We start from the raw sequence: 26,281 nt of genomic DNA, 5'->3' as shown, positions 1-26,281 counted from the left end.
TGAGTGCGGGCATTGATACTCCTCCAACACAGCTTTCCTTCATAGATGAACAGCCGGCCTCTTTCCTTCCACAACTGCTGGGTTTCTTCAAGAGCATCCAACTCTGGGCGTGAGTCAGCTTGTGACAGTAGCTCCTTCACCAGGCGGACTGCGGGGTCGCTATCCTGGGTTTCTGCCCAGTCATGATGAGGCAATGGATTTAGGGTGGCCTCTTTCATGATAGATCGTCTGTTTCTCACTCCTTGGGCACGCTGGGCCGCAATTGGCCGGTGGAAGGCAGGTAGCTCGATTTCTTCCAGTGCCTAAGGGTCTTCTGCATCTGGCAGATTAGGAATTCTGGACAGCGCGTCAGCATTGGCATTCTTGTGCCCTGCTCGGTACTTGATAGTAAATTCATAGTTAGACAGCCGAGCCATCCATCGCTGCTCCAGTGCACCTAGCTTTGCAGTTTCCAAGTGAGTCAACAGGTTGTTATCCGTGAAGATGGTAAACTTGGCTGAAGCTAGGTAATGCTTGAATCGTTCAGTCACAGCCCAGACTATGGCAAGGAACTCCAGCTTGAAGGAACTGTAGTTGTCAAGGTTCCTTTCAGTGGGACAAAGCTTCCTGCTGGCACAGGAGATCACTCTTTCTTTGCCATTCTGTACCTGTGACAGTACTGCTCCCAGTCCCATGTTGCTGGCATCAGTATACAGAACAAACGGTTGGTCATAATCTGGGTAGGCCAGAACTTCATCTCCTGTGAGAGCCATCTTCAGTCGAGTGAAGGACCTCTCCAGCTCCTCATTCCATTCGAATGTAGGACTCTGCTTTCTGGCCTTCTTGGGCTGCCCCACCAGAAGATTTTGCATAGGAGTGGCTATCTCAGTGAAGCCTTTGATGAACCTTCGGTAGTAACCTACCAGCCCGAGGAATTGACGTACTTCATGGAGGTTGCTGGGCTTCTGCCAGTCCCGGATGACTGTGACTTTGTCAGGATCTGGTGCCACACCTTCTGCACTCACTACATGACCAAGGTACTGAACCTTGGGCTTCAGAAGGTGGCATTTGGAAGGCTTCACCTTCAGGCCAAAGTTGGACAAGGCTTCAAACACCTCAGCCAGGTGTTTCAGATGGTCTTCACAAGTCTTGGAGAAAACAATGACATCATCAAGGTACAGCAGGACTGTCTCGAAGTTCTTGTGTCCCAGACAGCACTCCATCAGCTGTTGGAATGTCCCTGGAGCGGTGCAGAGCCCGAATGGCATGTAGTTGAACTCACAGAGACCCATTGGGGTGGTAAACGCTGTTTTCTCCTTGTCTGCCTCGGGAACCTGCCAATACCCACTAGTGAGATCCAAGGTGGAAAAATAGTTAGCAGTTTTAAGTGCGGCTAATGACTCTTCAATTCAGGGTAATGGCTAGGCATCCTTATGTGTAATGCTGTTAATTTTTCTGTAATCAACACACATTCTCATGGTACCATCTTTCTTTTTCACAATACTATTGGAGCTGCCCAGGGGCTACAACTGTCTCTGATCACCCCAGCTTCCTTCATTTCCCGCAACATACTTTTAGCACAATGGTATTGTGTTGGGGGTATAGGCCGGTACCTTTCTTTTATGGGTGGATGGTCTCCAGTGGGGATATGATGTTGAACCCCTTTTGCCTTCCCAAAATCTAGAGTGTGTTTACTGAATACCAGCTCATACTCCTGAGTCACTCGGTAAACCCCATTCTTTTGGTATGAAGGGGTGGAGTCAGTCCCCACCTGCAGTTGCTGGCACCACTCCTCCAGCTGCTTTACAGAGGCATTGTCCTCCACCTGGTCGGATGAGACCAAGGGATCTGCTGCCCGTATTGCATTGTTACTGACAGTAAGCAGCTTAGCAACTGTGGTATACCAAGGTATTGTGGCCTCCTCCTCCCCACAATTCAAGAGGCGTACAGGTACTCTCCCTTTGCGAATATCAACTACCCCTCTGGCTGTCAGGACAGTGGGCCGGCTATCAGAGTACACTGGTTCTACCACTGCCTGGTAATCCTTCCCTCTGAGGCCTATGGCTGCCCGACACCAAATCAACATTTCACATCTGGGGGGTATTGCAATTGGGAAAGAATCACTCACTCTGACGCTGCCAATTTCTCCGCCAGAGAGTTCTACCTGCTGTCTTTGCATCAGGGCCTTGATCTCCTTCTGCAGGACTCGTTGTCCACTGGAACCAGCAGCCTCAGTCACCTGTTGCAACAAAACAATAACCTCGGAAAGACAATTTTCAATGACATTGGTACCTAAGGTCATCATAGGATTACATTCTCGTCGATCAATGTCTACAACTATCAGACCATGAGATTTTAACTCCACTCGTCCCACTTTAAGAGTAATTTCTTTACATCCTATCTGCGGTAAAGACAGACCATTACTAGCAACGACCGTCAGTTCATCAGTTGGGCCACGGGTAAGTTCAGAGTCAGCCCAATACCGCTTGTAAAGGATATACGGCATAGTAGTCACCTGAGAGCCAGTGTCCAGCAAAGCGTTCATGGGGATGCCATCAATCACCACTGGGAGGACTGGTCACCCTCCAACATACTTGGCTTGCCAGTTCCTTGGGCCTTGTGGTCCTACTCCTGGGGGTTGGCCCTCTGCCCCAGGGGTTACTCGTTTAGGGGACAGAATTTTGCAGGGTGGCCTGCTTTGTGGCAGTGACGACAGACAGATGGGACGTCCGTTATGGTCATAGCGATCGCTATTCCTCCCTCGGAGTGGCGGGATCCTCTTCCTCCGCATCCACGGGACATCCTCTGGACTGGAGGCCAACTGGATCTTCTCCTTGGAGGACTCCTGCAGGGACTGCACGGTTTTGGCAAGTGCAGCCATACCTTTTGTCAACTCCTGGACCTGAAGACACAGTTCTGAAGATGGGTCATTGTCCAGAGTCTGTGCATCAGCCTCCACAGGGTTGAGGGAGAAAGATGTTGTTTCCTGGTGGTAGGTGATCGCTGGGCGCCTAGGGGGCGCTGGACGGCTGACAGTTGGTTCATGCAGCACCCGGATAGCCCTGTCCTTGAAGTCTGCAAAATCCAGGTCAGGGTTCTGCAGGGCTATAATGCGCAGCTGTGCTCTGCGGGTACTGGATAGGAGTCCTTCAATAAACTGCTCCTTTAACAGTCTGTCTCCGTCCTGCGTCTGGATCCATCTGCTTTATGGCTCGCAGCACCTCCTGCAGGTTAAGAGCAGTCCCGTATACTGTCCTGCGCTCTCTGCTTACATGCAAAGAATCTCATCTTTATTTCAGCTGCAGTGCGGGTGTCAAAGGTGCTTCTGAGCTTAGCCAGAATCTTTTTAACAGTCTCTTTATCAGTGTCCTGCCAGGCTTTTACTTCTCTCTGCGCTGCAACTGTTAGCTGCCCAATAAGAATGTTCACTTTCTGACTTTCAGACAGGGGATACACTTCAAACAAGCTGCACAGTCTCTCTTTGAATTCACTCAGGGTATGTGACTCACCCTAGTACTGCGGTAGCCAGGCCGCTCCCGGTATGTAGGGCATGGACAGCGGCATTATGGGGACCGCTGCGGTGGGCGCTGATTCTTGCGGTGCCCTGGAGGTAGTGCTGGCTGCCGGATTCAGTGGCACTGTTGGAGCCGCAGCTGCGCTGGACCCTGCATCTGGCGGTGCTGGGAGGTTAACAGGAGCGTCCGCCGCTGCACTGGCGTTGTCCTCAGACATTTTCTCTCCCCCTAGTTAACGTGGGCCAGGCCGCGGGGTTGCGCTGGCTTACCGGATGCTGCTCCTCGGCTGGATCAGGGGGCACCGGAACTGCAGGCCTCAGCTTCTCACTTTCCGCACACTCTTCTCTTTTCGCGCTTCTCGGCTGACTCCGCCCATGAAGGGCTTCCCCCTTTTCTTCCCGCGCGCCAATCAGCTTGATAATGGCGGCAATGGTGCCAATTACGCACACAGTCTATAGCACCAAACACAGTCTTTGGCACACAGGAACCAGGGATGCCGGACTCCGTTAATCCTGTTCGTGATGCCAAAATGGATCGCCCGCCAGGGCAGTGGGGTACTCGGTACCGGGCCGATATCTCAGAGGGAAGTGTCACAGTAGTGGTGACCCGGTCTGTGGCCCTGGGCATCCATGTAAAAGAATAGTGTGGCTGATGATTAAAGTTTATGAGTGGATGATACGTGATGCCACCTTTGGTGCTCGGCAATGAAGATGTTAAGCCGACACTGCAAACAGATCCTCTGGGACAGATGGTGTGGTGCAGCAATGATGTTGTAACCCTCCACAGGCAGGGCTGCAGTCCCAGGGCAGAGTAGATGAAGAGGGTAGGTGTTGAGGAAGCAGGTGTAGTGTTTGGCACAGAGATGTAGCAGTGCTGGAGAGGTTGCAGGAAGAAGGCAAGGACACAACAGGGTGCAGTTTTTTTACCTTTACTTTGCTTGGCAAATGCAGTCCAGGGTCCAGATTAGAGATGGCACAGGAGCTGGCTAGCCTGGAAGCAACTTAGGAATCTCTCTATGCAGATGGGTTGTGTAGTCTCCTTCCTAGTGCTTATTTTTAGGTACTTGCAGTACTGTGTTACACTGAAGTGCCACTTGTTTATTCTCCTTAGAACTCCCTCGTATGGCAGACAGCTGTAGCCTTCCTCTTCTGGCTCACATGTCACTGTTGTGCCTCCAAGTCTTATGTGGGAATAGAGCATTTACTGTTTCCTATTCCTCCGGTTTCTGTTGCAGGACCATCAGTGTCCGTACAGCCTTGGAGTCCAGACTCCAGATCATGCGCCATAGCTGGGAATGAGCCTGAACTCTCGGCTCAATCTCCCAGCTCTTCTCCTCCACGTCCACACACGTTGCCCTCCTCACACGAACTCCTAATTTCCCCTTCCTAGCCCTCAGAGAGCAACTCTTCCCCCAGTTTGGGGTTCAGAGCTCCCTCTGCTGGCCTGGAGTGGGAGCTGTGTTGTGTGTTGTGATTAACTGCCAGAGAGATCCTTTATAGCTTCCAAGCATGACATCACACTCCCTAGGAGGAAGGCAATGCCATTGTGGCGACTATACTCCTGGGGGCGCCACACTGAAACGAAACGTCATCACACAGGAAGTAGGGAAAGAAATATAATAGCAGGTAGTCACTGTAGTTAGGGAAAAGTTGGGAATTTTTAATGCAAGTAAACTAGAAAATAGCTTAGATTATGGCACTAGATAGACTGGGACTTACAATGAAATGTACTTTGACTTTAGACCACCACTTTAAGTGCGTATCAATATTCAGTATTCTTTTTCTTTGGTACTAAAATGTTTCAGTATCAGTTTCAATATCTGAACATGAACTAAAAACATTTGTGAGTCTGGGTATTAAATGATCATTGACATTTCAACAATCTTTGCAGAAATAAATTTGTACAAGCAAATCTAAGAAAATATATAACATACAGTTGCATCAAAATTGTTCAAACCCCACTGCAAATTATGATGATTGGTAAAAATTGCAAACTTTCAACTGTTCACAGTAAATCAATAAAAGTACAATTTAATTTTATTGATTTACTGTGAACAGCTGGGGGTTGTCAGCCATTACTGAAAAAGGACAGTGGGAATCCAGGAAGAGAGCACTGCATGAGTACAGACAATTCTGCATCCCCGTGAAAGAGGACAGTGAGCCCAGGAGCTGCACCACAACTACAGACCAGCCAGGTTCCCCAGAGTTACGCACTTCCACCTGGCTTCTGACATCAAATAATTCTGCCTTCCATTCCCTGAGTGCCAAGACCCTGGATCCTGCAGCCCAAAAATGAAACCTTGTGTGACTACAGACAAGCTACATCAAAGAATGAGTAGCCATAGCTAGGACTTGTGGTTCCATCCATAAGGGTTAGAGATGAGCGAACTTGTTCGGAAAACATTAGCCAATATCAAATTTGTCACAAACGTAGCACATTCAGATTAATGTTCATTTTCCAGAGCATTTTTCCTCAGAGTCGGTAAAATTCTATCAAAGATCAGTAAATTATAGCATTTTCACTAATGCTCTTGTTTTGACTCTGCTGTATGATGAGCGGGGGGACGTGTTTTATTAGGGGAGGGGGGGTGTCTAGGTCAGAGGAGCGGCGGAGTGTATTTTTTAAAAATAATTTAATGTGGGTACATTCTGGAAGCCAATCAGGGCACAGAAACCATCCACAATGTCATGACACAAGGACTTCTGTGATTGGCTGCTGAAGTCACATGTCCCGTCTCCATACAAAAAGAAGACATAATGGCTTGCTGGGGCCATTTTCTCAGTGTAACTAACTAGTTTGTGGCAATAGTGTTGTGCAGGCAGGAGGCTCCATTTGCTAATCAAAATCGTTAGTCCTAATATTGGGGTTCAGCCAGGAGGACCCATTTGCTAATCCAAATTGTTTGAGCTAAAACTGTAATGTAGTCAAGAGGCCCCCGTTTGTTAATCCAAATTGTTTTGGCTAAAACTGTGTTGCAGTTAGGAATCATGAGACTCCATTTGATAATCAAAATCGTTATTCCTAATATTGGGGTTCAGCCAGGAGGACACATTTGCTAATCCAAATTGTTTGAGCTAAAACTGTATTGTAGTCAAGAGGCTTCATTTGTTAATCCAAATTGTTTGGGCTAAAACTGTGTTGCAGTTAGGAATCAGGAGGCTCCATTTGCTAATCAAAATCGTTAGGCCTAATATTGGAGTTCAGCCAGGAGGCCCAATTTGCTAATCCAAATAGTTTGAGCTATAACTGTATTGCAGTCAGGAATCAGGATGCTCCATTTACTAATCAAAATTAATAGGCCTAATATTGGGGTTCCGCCAGGAGGCCCCATTTGCTAGTCAAAATCATTACGTCTAATATTGTTCAGGCACACAATCTAAGAAAGTAAATACTGATTGTTCATTTAGTGACAGATGCTTGATAGGTCTGGACCTAAGGTTGTGAAATAGCTGGATAAAAGAGGAGAAGGGAATGTACAACAAGAGTGGGAAAAAGAAAGGCTGTGGTTAAAGAGGAAATAGGCTAGGTGTTTGATGTGTACGTGGATTAGGTGAAAATGTTACTGAGAGCTCAACTAAACAAACACCGTCTCATGCTATCTAAAGAAAACTAACATCTGTCACTGGACAGGTGACTCAACTCCTTTTGGCAGCCGCACAGCCATACATCTTGTAGCTGAGGGTCAGAAAGCGCATGTGCTTCAGTGGATGACAAGCACTACATGAAGTGGCCTCTCCTCCTCTTCCTCCACCTTAACATCACACACAGTACAATCCTAAGGAGGCACCCCAATTACCCTTGTTTCTCCCCACATCACAAATTTCCAACTACCCACTGTTGGGCCAGTCTGCAGAACCGTTCACACATTCTATTACATGGGCATCAGAGGAGGAGGAAGACGAGGAGGTTACGTTGTGGCTTGCCGCGCAAACATGGAGAGATGCAAACACAACAAGCACTGCATCCTCAGCCACAACTGCGGCTTTGGCGAGCATTGATCATGAGTCTGCACTTCACAGAGGTGGCATGGTTTGCCTAGTCTGGGCCTTTTTTGAGACTACAAAGGATGACACAACTCACTTTATCTTCCAACTCTGTAAAAAAAGACTCAGTAGAGGCAAAAATTGACTACTACATGCATGAACGGAACATGCACGATCAACATGCCTAATAACATTGCGCTAAAATGCCAATCACCTGCAGATCAATCTTCCGCATCTGCTGCTTTTTCCTCCTCCATCACCGGGCCAAGTGTTCTCACAGAGGTCTCCGGCCGCAGAACCTCCACTTGTTTGCCTCCAGCAGTCGGGGTGAGTGAGAACCCATCAGCTGTTACGAAAGTGGACATGCCAGCTGCTTTTGTTTCACTGAGCACAACACATCTTTCTCACTCCACAATAACATCTTCGCCTGCACCTCACTCACAGTCCAAAAGGTTGTCCTGTTCACCCTACTTCACCTTCTCTTAGCACAGCAGCCAGCCCTTGGTCCCACAGTTGTGGTCACGTAAAAAGAATGTTTCCTGCTACACATCCCTAAGCAAAGAGCTTGAACTCCACCATCTCCAATATGCTGTCCACGGAAATGCTACATTTCTGACTGCTGGATACAGATGCTTACTGAAAGTTAATTGCGGTCGCAGTCACCCCATATCAGTTGCCCAGTTGCCATTACTTCTCTAAGAAAACTGTGCCTGCGTTACACGAGCATATCACAGACATCACCCATTCCCTGAAAAAACCTATGCCTGTCAGGGTGCATTGCACCACTGACACATGGACTGGCATATATGGGCAGGAGCGTTATATCTCACTAACTGGGCACTGGGTGGCGCTGGTGGCTGTGGGGGCCAGCAGTCAAGGGGCTGCTCCACATGTCTTGGAATCCCCAAGACCTGTGGGACAAATCTCTGTATCTAACACTTCCTATACTGCTTCTCGCTTCTCCACCTCCTCTAAGGCCTCCACAAGCACCCTCATTGTCTCTCTCTCTTCACTGAACTTGGATGCAGGAAAGGATTTGTGCGATAACGCTGCAAACCAGGTGGTGACTCTACGCCGGGGCAACCCGTGCATTTGCCTTGCATAGCTCATATCCTCAATCTGGTGGTACAGCAATTTCTCTGTCACTATCCTGGCCTGGATGTGCTGCTGAACAAAGCATGGTCGCTGTGTGCTCATTTCCGCCGATCGCACCTAGCAGGTCATTGACTTGCATCATTACAGAGGTTTTTCGACCTTTAAACCATTTGATTTGTGATATGCCAGCATGGTTGAATTCCACTCTGCACATGACTGTCGATGCAGTGATGACCCCTGGTGCAGAATGTCATTTTGCATAGCATGGGCCAACGCTTTACGGACGTGGTGCAAATCACACTTGTGGTGTGGGCACAGATGAAGGACCTCTGCATCCTTCTGCATAGTTTTGAAATGGCTACTTAGATGGTTATCACTGATGATGCTGTCATCAGCACCACTATTCATATCATCTACATGCTGCAGCACACTTTGAATAGTCTCCAGGAGGAGGTGGTGGTCCCAGAGGAAAAGATGGAAGCAGAGAAGGATGCGGAAGGGATAAAAATATGTCTAAGTTCCAGATGGTCGCCGCCAAGGCAGGTGCCATGGGAGAGTGGATTACAGCGATCAAGGGGGCCCATATTAACAGACAAACTGTTATTGAAGGTGCAGGAGTCAAGAACCAAATGGAGAAGGACGAGGTGGAAGAGGTGATGGGTGAGCAACAGTCAGGAGATGAAGAAGTTAGTTATCTCCTCTCTGCTGTTTGTGGTTTGCGGGAGTCGATGGAGGAAACAAACTTGAGTGTTACCCCGCCACCAGCACACCATGAACTTGGACCTCATGGAAGCGCCCGACACATGAGGGCCTTTTTGCTACACTATCTTCAACATGATGCCCGTATTCTTAGCGTTAGAAATAGTGCTGACTACTGGGTTGCCACTCTGTTAGATTCATGGTACAATTACGTTTTGCCAAAGGCTTCTTCCCCTGGAAAGGGACCCGCGCATGCTGGAGTATCAAAACATGGTTGTAGACAATCTTAAGGGTGGTTTTCCCCAAGACAGCAGTGAGGCACAAAGTGTGCATCACAGGTCTAGACTTCCAAACCGGAAATGTCAACGCATCACCACGAAAACATTAGCAACAGAAGCGTAAATGGCATAAGCAATTTCTGTGACTCATTTCACATATTTTTTAGACCAACCCAGGCACCAGCAGAACAGAGTAAAAGTCTGACTCATTGTAAACGACTGGAGAGATGGTGCAGGAGTATCTAGAGCTCAATATCAATACCTTCAGGGGGAATTTTGACCCTTTACCATTTTGGTCTTTAAAAATAGAAGAATGGCCTGGGCTTGCCTGTCATACCTTAAAGGTTTTGTCATGCCCAGCAGGCAGTGTTCTCTCAGAAGATGTATTTAGCGCTGCTGGTGGTGTCCAACAGATAAGTGCATCCGACGGTCCTCAGAAAGTATAGAATGCCTAGCTTTCATCAAATGAACAAGTCATGGATCTCCAATGAGTTTTGCATCCCAGTAGCAGACTGGGCAGATTAGGCAATGGTGTCATTTTTAGTGTCATGCTTTGATCTTGCATTATTGCAATCTGTGACACCTTTGTCGTTGCTTCTGTGCCTGCTGTTGCCCCTGCTGCTGATGTTACAAACAATATTTTGAAATGTGGAGACTCCAAGTTGGGTCTCCAACTGGTGGGTTGCCTGTAGTGGAAGGTGTGTCAGGGGCCCAATATACTCTTTCTACTCTGTGCAAAATGATGTCACTTTAGTGGCGTGTGGCAATAATTTTTTCAAATGTGGAAACTTGAAGTTTTGTCTCCATCTGGTGGGTTGCCTGTAATGGAAAGTGTGTCAAAGGCCTATTATACTGCTTCTACTCTGTGGAAATTGATGCACTTTAGTGGTGTGTGACAATAATTTTTTGAAATGTGGAGAATCCAAGATGGGTCTCCTTTATGTGTGTTGCCTGTAGCAGTAGGGCTTCCAGACCGGCAGGCCTGCACTGACTTTCAGTCAACTACCTGTGTTACTATTCTTACATTTTTATACCAATAGAAGTCTACAAATGTGATGTTTATGCTGAGTGTGGCTGAGAAAAAAACTGTTTCACCTGTTGCATGAGGTGTGAGGACTTACAGCAAAGAAGGCTTTCAATGGATTATCCAACTCATCTTAATTGAAACTTCAATTCAAAGCTGTAAATGATGGGCCAGACCTTGATACCTCATGCATGGCCTTTTTCTGACTGCTTATGTGCCATTATAAATTGTTCCAATATGGATCAGTTGATTAGTCAACTACCTGTCTTACATTTTTCTACCAATAATAGTCTACAGAACGGATGTTTGCGCCACCGAAGTGTGGCTGTGAAAAAAAATTGAGCTGTTGGCTGAAGTATCAGGGCTCCCAGCTTACACTGCTCCAATACCCACCCTGTCTTCATTGAAACTTCAATTCAAAGCTGTAAATGCTGGCCCAGACCCTGATACCTCATGCATGGACTATGGCTGACTGCTTCTGTGCCATTATAAAATGTTCTACCATGGGTCAAGTAATAAGTCAACTACCTGTGTTACTATCCTTACATTTTTCTAACAATAGTGTTTTTCCAAGCTGATATTTGGGCCACCTGAGTGTGGCTGAGCAAAAAAAGAATTTTCAGTTGTTGCATGAGGTATCAGGGCTCCCAGCAAAGAAGGCTTGCACTGGTCCCTCACCCACCTTGTCTTAATTGAAACTTCAATTCAAAGCTGTAAATGCTGGCCCAGACCCTGATACCTCATGAATGGTCCATGGCTGACTGCTGCTGTGCCACTATCATACTTCTACCGTGGATCAATTGATGCCACTTTTCCTAGTATCTGCCCCTAAATTTTGTAAATGTTTGGATTCCAAGTTCAGTCTCCTTCATGTGTGTTGCCTGAATTTGACAGACCTCTCAGAGCACCAATCCTAAACCAGTCACCCATCCACCTTTTACTGATCAATGTTTAAGCTAAAAATACTGGTTCAAGCACGGTCCCAGACTCTGTCTCATGCATCCATGCTGCACTATTATACTATTTGTACTCTGGGACAATTGATGCCCCTTTTCCTGGTGTCTGCCCCTAATTTGAGCTGTTTGGGAAGCTTTTTGACCTCTCTTAAGGTGTTGTGTATACTTTGGTTTTGCCTCCCATTGAATTCTATCGGGTTCTGGAACGTTTGTCGAACTGTTCGGCAAACATCAGGATGTTAGCCGAGCCATATTGAACTGAACATTGAAAGGTTTGCTCATCTCTAGTAAGGGAGCATTACTGGGACTTGTGGTTCCATTAGTAAGGGGGCATTGCTGGGACCTGTGGTTCTATCTATAAGGGTGCATTGATGAGATTTTTGGTTCAACACCCGGGGAGTTTATAATAGGACCAACAGTGGAGAAGATTTTGTTCTCATAATTAAGTGCACCAACAGTTCCTAAAAACGCGCCAACATCCACAGCATTTGTGACCCAACATTGGACTGTGTTGTTTGCATTGCTGCAGCCATTTGTAGTTTAACTGACATTACTTAGATGTGTGCCTTTTATAATTTAAAGGGAAGCATCATTCCTAACATTCAAGTTTACAGCAAAGCACATCTTGCATCTGTATTTGTAGATTCTGTAATACTATTTGTTTTGCTTTTACTTGCTATTCCCCTTACAATTTCCACCATTTATCAACCTCTATAAATAAACCTGTTAAGTATTTCAACCTCATCTCTTGTGAGTGTGTACAGAGTGTGTACAGGGGTTTCCCGAGTCGACCCCTGGCAGAAGAAAAGGACCGTAATGCATCCAACTAAAGCTCCCAGCAAGATTTGAGTGGAGGCACTTCTCCAAGTTGAGGTGAGAAATACCAGACAAATGATCATTGCCTGTATGTAGCAGAGCCGATCGGGTTATGTCAGCTTCTAGTCTAACATGGAAACTATTGAAGCATGCCAAAAGTGAAAAAAAAAAAAGTTTTTAAAAATAAAATAAAAAAATATAAAAGTTCAAATCACCCCCCTTTCGCCCCATTCAAAATGAAATAAATTAAACATACACATATTTGGTATCGCTGTGATCAGAATCAGAATCGCCAAATCTATCAATAAAAAAGATTAACCTGATCACTAAACAACGTAGCGAAAAAAAGTCAAAACGCCAGAATTATGTTTTTTTGGTAACCGCGACATTGTATTAAAAAGCAATAACGGGCGATCAAAAGATTGTATCTGCATTTAAAATTTCAGCTCGGCACGCAAAAAATAAGCTCTCACCCAACCCGAGATCACAAAAAATAGAGATGCTACGGGTATTGTAAAATAGCGCATTTTTTTTTTAACAAAGTTTGGAATTTTTTTCACCACTTAGATAAAAAAAGAACCTAGACATGTTTAGTGTCTATGAACTCGTAATGACCTGGAGAATCATAATGGCAGGTTAGTTTTAGCATTTAGTGAACCTAGTAAAAAAGCAAAACAAAAAACAACTGTGGGATTGCACTTTTTTTGCAATTTCACCGCACTTGGAATTATTTTCCCATTTTCCAGTACATGATATGTTGATATCAATGGTGTCGTTCAAAAGTACAACTCTTCCTGCAAAAAACAAGCCCTCACATGACCATATTGATGGAAAAATTAAAAGGTTATAGCTTTGGGAAGAAAGGGAGTAAAAAATGAGAATGCAAAACTGAAAATAGTTCTGTCATGAAGGAATTAATTAGCCTGTTAGGGTTATGGCTTGATTACTATCATCATTAGGAAAGGCCAGGTGATGCAAATTTCCTAGCTTTATAAAAACTCAGCCTCCTCTAACCTTGTGCCAAAAACCAACAGCCATGGGTTCTTCTAAGTAGCTTCCTAGGATTCTGAAAATGAAAATGGTGATGGCCCACAAAGCAGGAGAAGGCTATAAGAAGATAACAAAGCATTTTCAAGTTGTCCTTTCCTCAGTTTGAAATGTACTTAAGAAATGACAGTTACAGGAACAGTGGAAGTCAAGGTAAGGTCTGGAAAGACCAAGCAAAATAGAGCGGCTCATAGGATTACTAAGGAGACAAAACACAACCCCCCACTTGATTGTAAAAGACCTTCAGAAAGATTTAGCAGACTCTGGAGTTGTGGTACATTGTTCTGCTGTTCAGAGACACCTGCACAAATATGGCCTTCATGGAAGAGTCATCAGAAGAAAATCTCTCCTGCATACTCACCATAAAATTCAGCATCAGAAGTATGCAAAAGAACATCTAAACAAGCCTGATGCATTTTGGAAACAAGTCCTGTGGACTAATGAGATTAAAATAGAACTCTTTGGCCACAATGATCAAAGGTATGTGTGGAGAAAAAATGGCACCGAATTTCAGGAAAAGAACATCTCACCATCCATTAAGCATGGGGGTGGATTAATTATACTTTGGGGTTGTGTTACAGCCAGCAGCACAGGGAACTTCTGATGAGTAGAGGGAAGAATGGATTCAATTAAATTTCAACCAATTATTGATGCAAACATAACGCTATCTATAAAAAAGATGAAATTGAAAAGAGGATGGCATCTACAAATGTATAATTATTCTAAACACACGTCAAAATCCACAATAGACTACCTCAAACGGTGCAAGCTGAAGGTTTTAGAATGGCCCTCACAGTCCCCTGATCTGTACATCATTGAAAATCTGTGGCTAGACCTCAAAATAGCAGTGCATGCAAGATGACGCAGGAATTTCACAGAACTGAAAGAATTTTCCAAGGAAGAATGGATGAAAATCCCTCAAACAATAATTGAGAGACTATTGTCTGGCTACAAAAAGAGTTTACAAGCTGAGGTGCTACTAGGTACTAACCATGCAGGGTGCCCAAAGAAAACGTCATTTTTAACCCCTTCACCCCCAAGGGTGGTTTGCACGTTCATGACTGGGCCAATTTTTACAATTCTGACCACTGTCCCTTTATGAGGTTATAACTCTGGAACGCTTCAACGGATCTAAGCGATTCTGAGATTGTTTTCTCGTGACATATTGTACTTCACTTTAGTGGTAAAAAATTTTCGCTATAACTTGCGTTTATTTATGAAAAAAACAGAAATATGGCAAAAATTTTGAAAATTTTGCAATTTTCAAACTTTGAATTTGTATGCCCTTAAAACAGAGAAATATGTGACACAAAATAGTTACTAAATAACATTTCCCACATGTCTACTTTATATCAGCACAATTTGGGAAACAACATTTTTTTTTGTTAGGAAGTTATAAGGGTTAAAATTTGACAAGCGATTTCTAATTTTTACAACAAAACTTACAAAACCATTTTTTTAGGGACCACCTCACATTTGAAGTCACTTTGAGGGGTCTATATGGCAGAAAATACCCAAAAGTGACACCATTCTAAAAACTGCACCCCTGAAGCTACTCAAAACTACATTCAAGAAGATTATTAACCCTTCAAGTGCTTCACAGGAGCAGAAGCAACATGGAAGGAAAAAATGAACATTTAACTTTTTAGTCACAAAAATAATATTTTAGCAACAATTTTTTTATTTTCCCAAGGGTAACAGGAGAAATTGGACCCCAAAAGTTGTTGTCAAATTTGTCCTGAGTACGCTGATACCCAATATATGGGGGGGAACCACTGTTTGGGCACAAGGCAGGGCTCAGAAGGGAAGGAGCCCCGTTTGACTTTTTCAACCTAAAATTGGCTGGAATTGAGATCGGACACCATGTCGCGTTTGACGAGTGTCTGATGTGCCTAAACAGTGGAAACCCCCCACAAGTGACCCCATTTTGGAAACTAGACCCCCTAAGGAACTTATCTAGATGTGTGGTGACCACTTTGAACCCCCAAGGGCTTCACAGACGTTTATAACACCCGGGCGTGAAAATAAAAAATCATATTTTTTTCCACAAAGATGATCATTTAGTCCCCAATATTTTGTTTTCCCAAGGGTAACAGGAGAAATTGGACTCCAAAAGTTGTTGTCAAATTTGTCCTGAGTACGCTGATACCCAATATGTGGGGGGGAACCACTGTTTAGGCACATGGCAGGGCTCAGAAGGGAAGGAGCCCCGTTTGACTTTTTCAACCTAAAATTGGCTGGAATTGAGATTGGACGCCATGTCACGTTTGACAAGCGTCTGATGTGCCTAAACAGTGGAAACCCCCCACAAGTGACCCCATTTTGGAAACTAGACCCCCTAAGGAACTTATCTAGATGTGTGGTGACCACTTTGAACCCCCAAGTGTTTCACTAAAGATTATAATGCCCAGGCGTGAAAATATAAAATCCTGTTTTGTTCCCACATAAATGATCATTTAGTCCCCAATTTTTAATTTTCCCAAGAGTAACAGGAGAAATTGGACCCCAAAAGTTGTTGTCCAATTTGTCCTGAGTACCCTGATACCCCACATGTGGGAGAAAACTACTGTTTGGGCACACGTCAGGGCTCGAAAGGGAAGTAATGACGTTTTGGAAAGCAGACTTTGATGGAATGGTCTGCGTGCGTCATGTTCCATTTGCAGAGCCCTTGATGTTCCTAAACAGTAGAAACCCCCCATAAGTGACCCCATTTTGGAAACTAGACCCCCTAAGGAACTTATCTAGATGTGTGGTGAGCACTTTGAACCCCCAAGTGTTTCACTAAAGATTATAATGCCCAGGCGTGAAAATATAAAATCCTGTTTTGTTCCCACATAAATGATCATTTAGTCCCCAATTTTTAATTTTCCCAAGAGTAACAGGAGAAATTGGACCCCAAAAGTCGTTGTCCAATTTGTCCTGGGTACTCTGGTACCCCACATGTGGGAAAAAACTGTTTAGGCACACGTTGGGGCTCGAAAGGGAAGTAGTGTTGTTTTGGAATGCAGACTTTGATGGTCTGCTGGCGTCATGTTCCATTTGCAGAGTCCCTGATGTGCCTAAACAGGAAAAAAACCCACATATGACATCATTTTGGATACTAGACCCCAATGAACAAATCTAGATGTGCCCCCAACTAATCTAATGTAAATTAGTAGTGCATGGAGGTGTGGTACAATTTGAAGCAATCCTTCATGCACAGGCCAGGTTTTTCGGGGCAGGTGTCGCACTGGTAAATGGTGTCCCTGCGTATTCCTTTTTTGTAACACACTCGACACCTTTTTTGCGGCTTACCTTTTCTTGGGGTTGGCGGGACCACCCCCGGAAAATGCTGACCTGGGACAATACGAGCACCTTCAGTTCCTGAAGTACTGGGGCCCGCTCCTTCCTGAGCGCCAAACATCATGGCCTTAACCACTACCTCCTGGAAATGAAGGTACGACGTATCGCTGGGGCATGCACATTGTGACAGCAGGAATGCGTTGAGCATTGCCATTTGGACGATGTGCACGGCCAGCTTTTTGTACCACACCTTGGCCTTCCTCAATGCATTGTACGGTTGGAGGAGTTGATCGGAGAGATCAACTCCCCCCATTTTTTTGTTGTACCCCACTACACATGTCGGTTTGAGGACCTGTGTAGAGGTACCCCGTACAGTGCAGAGGGTACTGCCATCACCGTGTATGGTGGTCAAGAGATGGACATCTCTCTTGTCCTTGTACTTGACCACCAGCAGGTGGTCGCTACATTGGGCTCTGCTCTCACCTTTTCGGAGCATCTGCCCAAGTAGCGTCTTCGGGAGGCCTCTCTGATTTTTGCGGACAGTACCGCAGGCTGCGGTACGTCGCTCAGAGAGGGATTTGTAGAGTGGGATGCTGGTATAAAAGTTATCAGTGTAGAGGTGATAACCTTTATCCAGCAGTGGGTGCACCAAATCCCACACAATTTTCCCACTCACTCCCAGGAAAGGCGGACACTCAGGGGGTTCAATCCGGGTGTCCTTCCCTTCGTAAACTCTAAACTTGTGGGTGTACCCTGAGGTACTCTCACACAACTTATAGAGTTTGATTCCGTACCTGGCCCTCTTACTGGGCAGGTATTGACGGAATCGCAGCCTTCCCTTGAAGTGAACCAAGGACTCATCCACGCAGATGTCCCTTTGGGGCACGTACACTTCAGCAAACTTTTTGTTGAAGTGTTCGATGACCGGCCGAACTTTGAACAGACGGTCAAAGTTGGGGTCATCTTGTGCGGGACACTCTGCATTATCAGTATAATGCAGAAACTTGTGGATGGCCTCAAAACGCGTCCGGGCCATGACCATTCGGAACACTGGAGTGTTGTATAAAATATCAACACTCCAATATTGCCGAATTTCCGGCTTCTTCAGTATCCCCATATGGAGGACCAGGCCCCAAAACTGCGTCATTTCAACTGCGTCTACAGGAGACCAGTTTGAAAATGTTGAACTCGGGTTTTGCTCCAAAAATTGACGAGCGTACAAATTAGTTTGCTCCACCATGAGGTTAACAAAATCCTCAGAGAAAAAGACTTTGAAAAAGTCAATTTCTGTGAGGCCGGTGGTGTCAAACTTGATTCCTGATTCTGCCACAAAATCAGGAATCAGTGGCTCGTAATTTTCGGGGGGCGAGGTCCATACGGGGAGCACTGGGTCAGCTGCGGGCATGGTGGGCGCTGCCTCATCTTCTGTCCTGGAGCGTCTGCGTGGCAATTCCGCAGGACCCGAGGAGGAAGATGAGGAGGGGGAAGAGGAAGAAGAAGAGGATGAAGAATCCGAAAAATAAAGAAAAGTCGGATCGTCATCCAAATCGCTATCAGTTTCGGAGGCAAGTAAAGCATATGCCTCCTCCACCTAATAGCGCTGTTTGGATGAATTTGATGACATTTTTGTGTAAATATGGTGCTTGGGTGTACACTTTATTGAAAACTGTATGTGTACGTGATGGGGGGGAGTGATTGGTGTGAACTTTCTGTAAAGAAAAAGCTGTGGAAAAAAGTCTAAAACAGCAGGCCCTAGCTGATAAGTGTCACTTATCAAAACTAGGCTGCTGGATGTGCGCACGGGGTGGCACAAGGGGGGGGTGGAAAAAAAAAAAAAGGAAAACGGCAAACTCTGATAAGTGAACTGTGTCACTTATCCAAGTTTCGCAGCTGCGGGATGTGTGTACGGAGGGGCTAAGGAAAAAAAAGCGAGCTCAAGTGTTGATCGGTGAACTGCGTCACCAATCAACGCTCGGCGGCTGCGCACGGAGGTGGCGCAAAAGTGGGGTGGAGGGGGGTAAAAATAGGGGGAAGGGGGATGGGGGGATTGGGGTGGATGAAGAGAGATTGGGCAGGGATCAACAGTTAGGGTTGTAGTTAGGTGGCACAAAGGGGGGTGAAAAAATGAAAAGCGGCAGGCACAAGCTTGGATAAGTGACGTGTGTCACTTATCCAACTTTTGCGGCTGCGGGATGTGTGTACGGAAGAGGCGCAAAGGGGGCTAAGGAAAAAAAAGCGAGCTCAAGTGTTGATCGGTGAATTGCGTCACCATTCAACGCTCGGCAGCTGCGCACGGAGGTGGCGCAAAAGTGGGGTGGAGGGGGGTAAAAATAGGGGGATGGGGGGATTGGGGTGGATGAAGAGAGATTGGGCAGGGATCAACAGTTAGGGTTGTAGTTAGGTGGCACAAAGGGGGGTGAAAAAAATGAAAAACGGCAGGCACAAGCTTGGATAAGTGACGTGTGTCACTTATCCAACTTTTGCGGCTGCGGAATGTGTGAACGGAAGTGGCGCAAAGGGGGCTAAGGAAAAAAAAGCGAGCGCGAGTGTTGATCGGTGAATGCGTCACCGATCAACGCTCGCCGGCTGCGCACGGAGGTGGCGCAAAAGTGGGGTGGAGGGGGGTAAAAGGGGGGTGAAGGGGGGTAAGAGGGGGGGTGGAGGGGGGATGGGGGGATGAAGATAGATTGGGGGGGTGAAGATAGATTGGGCAGGGGATCAGGGATCAATTAACACTTACAATTGGAGTTTTCTTTCTTCTTCTTCTTTCTTCTGCAGGGATTGTGATGCTACAAGCTGTGGAACCACAATACCCAGCACAGGAGCTCTTGCTGCGTCCGACCTCTCTGCAGGAATCCTCAGCTAGAGTGAGGACCCCTGCAGACAGGTCAGACAGGTCAGAGGCAGGTCAGGGGGCAGGTCACAGAGCGGTCACATCGCTGCTGTGACCTGTCATTGGTGGGATCGAATGATTACATCGATCCCACCAATCCCTGATCTGCCTGGTGACCATGGCAACTGTCTAGAATCGGAGCTCACAGCTCCGATTACTAGGCAGGTCATGCCCAGGTCACCAGCAGGGCACAGAGCGGTCACATGGTGACCGCAGCTGTGCCCTGTGGTTGGCGCGATCGCTGATCTAATCGATCGCGCCAGCCAACTCCTGCAGGCCCTACTGGGCCTGCATCAGGCTCCAGCACGATCGGTACTAATATCGCACCGATCCTGGCAGGGCACAGCGGCGATAAAGCGAAGCTGTGCATTGCGATTGGCGCGATCGATCAGATCGTCGATCGCGCCAATCCGGGTGCTTTTTGCCGGTGCCTGGCAACGCCAGGCACCGGCTCTAGGATCGAGTACATCGGTACTCGATCCCAGCCTAGGACATCATTGTTTCAGCCAAGCTGATTGGCTGAAACAATGAGAAACGCTGCGATTGGCTGTTCAGAATTGAACAGCCAATCACAGCGCTCTGGATGCCGGGGGGCGTGATCGCAGCCCGGGATGTCGACGCCATCTTTTCTAAGGTGAGATGGCGTCGGAATTTTAATGCGATCACCGCGACTTTAGTATCGCATTAAAGGGCCCGACGTACTATCCCGTCCACGGTACCCGGGCCCGTATGACCGTGGACGGGATAGTACGTCGGATGGCAGAAAGGGGTTAAATTTAGGCCTTTTCAAGATCATTTCATTTTCAACTTGCTTAGCTGTTCACAAACAGCAGAAAAAAGACAGCAATGTTTACCTGCCCAGGCCTCCAAGCAAAGGATGCAGTGGATGTCTCATCGGTATTTTTGCACCTGTGCTGCCGCCATCTTAACTACATGAGTCCTCTGCATCCTGATAGTGCATTTGTCTGGAAGCCTGGGCAGGTAAACATCGCTGCCTTTTTTCTGCTGTTTTTGAATTTTTGGAGGATTTTTAAGTCCTCTTTTTGTGGTTTGGCTCTTAGCTGTTCACAATAACAGCAATTTTGACCAGGGGTGAACAAACTTTTACATGTCACTGTACATGGCTGTATAATTTCCTTCATGCTGCTGCTTCTGAATATGTAATACAGATAAAAGCTGTTATGTTAATATATAAAATACTTATTATTTAATGTTTAATATATTAAGATTTAAAAAAAAATACAAAACAAGGAAATCTAAAAAAAAACCCACAAATTTGCTGTTTTCCTGGGGTCCAGCATTCTAATCCATCCTAGGGCATAAACTGAATGGAATTTGGATAATCTTTCCATTATGCACTTCTATTTCTATTTTCCATTCTCCTACAGTCCAAAAACATACATTGGAACTTCACAGTGCTCTAACCCAGTGCCCATGGACTACAGACTTGGACAAGGATCTTGTGCATGTTTTTCTAAACTGTAATTAAGACAGAGTGATAAAATTATAATTTAAAAATAAGTAAAAAATTACAATAAGACAATTGCAATTGTTAAGTTTATAGAAGAAAAGCAAAAAGAAGCAGATAATAATCTCCCACCAACAATAATATGCTCTGGGTTGCAATAATTATATTTCTAAAAAAAAAAGTAAAAAAAAAAATAATTCAAAAATTCAAATTAGAATTTGTCAGGCCCTTTAGATAATTTGTCATGATTCTCTGATTCAGGGGCAGACACGGACAGCTTGGTGCCCCTGTGCAAGAAATGTGTCTGGGCCCCCTCTTTTTATGGCGTCAAAGCTATATTGATATTATACAGCCACACACACATACATGTATATATATTACATAGTCTCCTTTATTATGTATATTGCTGTCCCTTACACAGTGCCCTCTCTTATGTACAGTACCGTCCCTTACATATTGAATTATATAGAGCCCTGTTTTTTATTACATACCGTCCTGTCTTGCTAGCTGTGTAATTCAATGATGGCTGCTGGAGCATGGGAAAGCTTCCTATCTAATGGAGGAGCTGATGGACTGGTAGTTTGGACACCGGCTGCTCCATCAGCAGTCATTTTATATCTAACAAGAGAGGGGACTATGTAATAAAAGAGGGCACTGTAAATATCAAAATTAACAAGAATACACTATGTAAGAGACAGCACTATACATAACAGCAGAGGAAGCTATATGATAAGGGACGGCACCATATATAACTAGAGAGGATGGTACGTAATAAGGGACGTGTTATACATAATAAAAGAGGAAACTTTGTAACTAAGGGCGGTGTTATACAGAATTAGTGAGTCCACAATATACTAAGGGACTGTGTTAGACATAGTGAGTATACTATATACTAAGGGACTGTGTTAGACATAAGCGAAAACGTCTTCCTCCACCTCCCCCTGTTCCTAAGGCCATTATAAGTCCCCCTTCCTAATATCCTAATCACCCACACCCCTCATTGTCCTCCTCCCCTCGCATCCCATTATTGTCCTATCCCCCACCCCATCATTGCCCTCTTCACCACTTCCATCATTTTCTTCTTCCCCACCACTATCTTTGCTTTCTCCCCCACCACTCCCATCATTACCCATCCACCACCTCCATCATTTCCTCCTCCTCCACCACCCCCATTATTGCCCTTTCCACCACCACCAGTGCATTTTCCCCCACCACCCCATCATCATTTCTTTTTCCCCCACCACCCCATCATTGACCTCTCCATCACCCCCATCATTGCCTTCTCTCCATCACCCCCATCATTGCCTTCTCCCCATCACTCCTATCATTGCCTTCTCCATCACCCCATCACTGCCTTCTCCCCATCACTCCCATCATTGCCTTCTCCCCATCACTCCCATCATTGCCTTCTCTCCATCACTCCCATCATTGCCTTCTCTCCATCAGCCCATCACTGCCTTCTCCCCATCACTCCCATCATTGCCTGCTCCATCACCCCATCACTCCTATCATACACACACATACACACATACATACACACACATACACACATAGACACACATGCACACAGACATACACACACACAGAGACATACACACATACATACACACACAGACATACACATATACACATACAAGTGACTGACTTCCCTGCGGCTGCAGCCACCGGCCGGCCGGCGCCACAGGCACAGTGAGTGAGACAGTCTGTCTCCTCCTCTCCTCCCCCACAGCAGCAGCGCAGCACAGCGTGACTGACCCTGATATCATCTCACCTCAGGGCTGGCTGCTCTCCTCCTTGCGCCTGGCAATCCACATGGCTAATTTGAATAATTAGCCATGCGGTGCTGGAGGGGCCCCCCTCTCCCCCGATGCCCCTGTGCAATGCACCGGCTGCACGGGCGGTAGGTCCACCCCTGGTCTGATTATTACTCCAATCACCTCTCACAATTATTGTGCCATCTAAAGATAAGCTCTTCCTGAACATGTCTTTGCCACCATTCCAAAGATTTTTGCTTTTAAAGGATACAATAGGAGAAACAGATCATCTGCAATTGCAATAATTCTGTAAAAGAATAGCTTTACAGATTTGTGAGATATTTCAAAAACTAATTAACACTAGATCTCAGACGATACCTATTATTTAGAAAAAGATTGTTCTTCCAGATCTCAATAAACTGTTTTTGACTGCCTAGAATCTGACAGGTTAAGTCTACTGTCTCACCCTCAAGGTCTTTCTACTAAAGTAATTAACACATCAAGGCTTGCCAGAAGAACTTCTACAAACAAAATTGACTCTAGAGTTTGGCAGATCCTTCTCTCCTGGTGTAACGTTAATTCAAATTATCCTTACAGTCCTTCTGTTCCTGAAATTCTACAGTTTCCTCAGGAAGGTTTTGCTCTTGAACTCAAGCCTAGCACATTTAGAGTACCAGAGACAGTTTTGAGTCTATTTGAATTCTGTTTTATGGATTCTAAAGCTAATATTAACCTTTTTATATTTTCTTGTTTTATTTGAATTGCTGTCAGAATACAGGAAAGTGAATGTCAGTCCATAACTGACAATTTTTGAAGCTCTCTCAATATTTTTTCCAAACTGTAGGTTAATGGATAATATGAAATTTATAAGCAGATTTCAAGGATCTAGAGAGAAATAAACTAGTTCTATGTAAACCAGTTTTAAAATAAAGTTCAGGCCCCGCTCTCCTTGTTAAAATATTCTAAAAATGTGAAGAATTAGTAGGACCTGAGCTGGTGACTTACCTCAACTTATTGGACTTCCTGCTACTGAAGCGATGGCCGGGGGACCACGACAATGCGGGGAGACTATGGTACACAATATGAGGTGCAAACAAAGGGTTAATTTATTTACAGGCAAGGAATGCAGTGTTTAGGAAAATGCAGAAACAGGGGTATGCAATGAAAACAGACAATTTACAAGGATAATATCCTCTAGCTGGGCCATCAAACAGCACGGAACACCAACTATAACAGCTCAGTGTCTTTATCCAACTGGCAAGACAACACAGTAAAGGAATGTATGATGCTACACTAACTATAACCTATCTGGCCTTTGCTAACCTGGCCACACGGCTGCCATGCTCTATCTATGGCAGCCTATCCTAAACCCTAGCACGTGCACAGAAGAGGTTAACACTAACAGTAGCTTTGGTTTCTCAGTCCATTCCGGGGGCCCCTGCAGCTTTGCAAGATGGTGCACACTTCTTCCTGGAATCTCTGTGCAACGTGGTCTTTCCCTTGTGTGGAGGTACAGTGATGCTCCTAGAAATGGTGGATTCCCTCCTCTGGATTTCTTTCTTGTCTTTTCCTCGTGGCTCCTCACGGCAACATAGGAAAGCTACCTAGTTTTCCCCAGAATAGTTCACAAAGTCTTTCCTTCACAGCTCAGGCACATCTCATTCCTGCAGAAATCTCAGCTCTCTCTTCTCACCCAGAAAAGCAGCCCCTCCCCTCTTCAGTGCTGGCAGAAAAGACCAAAACAGTCTTTACAGCAGGGAAGCGCAGAATGTCCCACTGCTTTGATTATGACCCAATTTTCTTTGTTCACTTTCTAATGTCTGCTTTTGAACAGACTTTTTTTTAATTGTTTTTAACCATGTGTTTGTATGTAGTGTTTGCTGAAATTAAATAAAATATATATTTTTGTATTATAAATATTGGTGGTGATCCCTATAGTTGTTGCATTTACTTTTTCTTGGTCTGCTTCTATATAGTCTTGTATGCATTGGGAGATCCCACATACAATATTATTTGAGATGGTGCCCGTTTACCCCATTGTTTTTTAGAATGTCCCACTGCTCTAACCAAGGGGGTGCTGTCTCTTAAAGTGGCAGCTTGTATCTACGGTCCATAGCAATGCCACCCCCTTACACTAGAGCAGAGAAATAAAACTAATACATTCACCGTCTTGTCCAAGAGCTTTTTAGGTGGTTGATTGAAAGAGCATAAGCTTAAATAAGTTTCTATAGCTATCACCTAATTTGTTATTGGCTTTTCTTGTTATTTTTTGGGGATTGCAAGTATGTATTGTTGTTATATAATCTAATATTTTTTATAACTTACCCCACTGTAAATTTTATAAAATGCTAGGGGTTTACAGTGACTCGGTGGTTAGCACTGTTGCTTTGCAGTACTTGGGTCATAGGTTCAAATCACACCAAGGACAATATCTGCAAGGAGTTTGTATGTTCTCCCCGTGTTTGGGTGGATTTCCTCCTGGTTCTCTGGTTTCTTCCCACATTCCAAAGACATACTGCTAGAGTATTTAGATTGTGAGCCTCATTGGGGCAGCAATCATAGTGTATGTAAAGTGCTGCAGAATATGATGGTGTTAAATAAGATATGCATAATAAGATGTTTTCCTACTATGGTTGTGATGCAAATGTAAAATAAAAATTATAGGTTAATTGCTTAACTATTTAATGTCAGCTTTTGGTCATGGTCACATGAATGTGTGATTTTGTGGACTAGTCATGTCTGCAAATACAGTTTATGGACGTGACTGTGTCCGCTCCATGCGCTTGTATGCATCGAAGATGTATGTAGGAGATGTCTGCCATTTAAACTGGAACAGTCTTGTTCAAAAGACGGATGAGGCAAGTGCATGCTCTATGTGAAAAGTCATTTATGCTTATTACACACTGACAAACATTAGTTAATGTATTGTTGACGTGCAGCACACAATCTGAAAAAATAGTCCTTATGAGGTATGGTAAGAGAACTTGTCATCAGGATTTTATATGTATGTAAAGCTGTTTTAATTCTGAGGAAATCCTTACCTTTCTATTAGAAATACAAACATTGACCTAGAAAGCCATCCATAGTCAGTCTCCTTCGTACATCTCTGAACAAATATCCCTTTATCCTTTATCCCTTTATCTTCCCACACGTTATCTCCTCTTTTTCTATTCCACACTTGTATGTTCCTCCCTCAATCACCTCCAACACTTTATTACATACTTACATAGGTTGAAAAAAGACCTAGGTCCATCAAGTCAACCTTTCTCCACCATTTTGTCACTAATTTAACTATAGCCAACAATGTTATGTATATCAAGGAAATCGTCCAGCCCTTCTTTTTAAAGCTGTTATAGTGTCTGCCATTACTACCTCTGTTGTTGGCATTCCACAGTCTGACTGCTCTAACTGTAAAGAACCCTTTCCTATTTAGCTGCCGGAATCGCCTTTCTTCCACCTGTAGTGAGTGCCCCCTAGACCTCAGTATGGTCT

Source organism: Dendrobates tinctorius, unplaced genomic scaffold (genome assembly GCF_039654945.1).
Source record: "Dendrobates tinctorius isolate UK_male_01 unplaced genomic scaffold, ASM3965494v1 ptg000145l, whole genome shotgun sequence".
NCBI lineage: Eukaryota > Metazoa > Chordata > Amphibia > Anura > Dendrobatidae > Dendrobates > Dendrobates tinctorius.
This window is presented reverse-complemented; position numbering follows the sequence as displayed.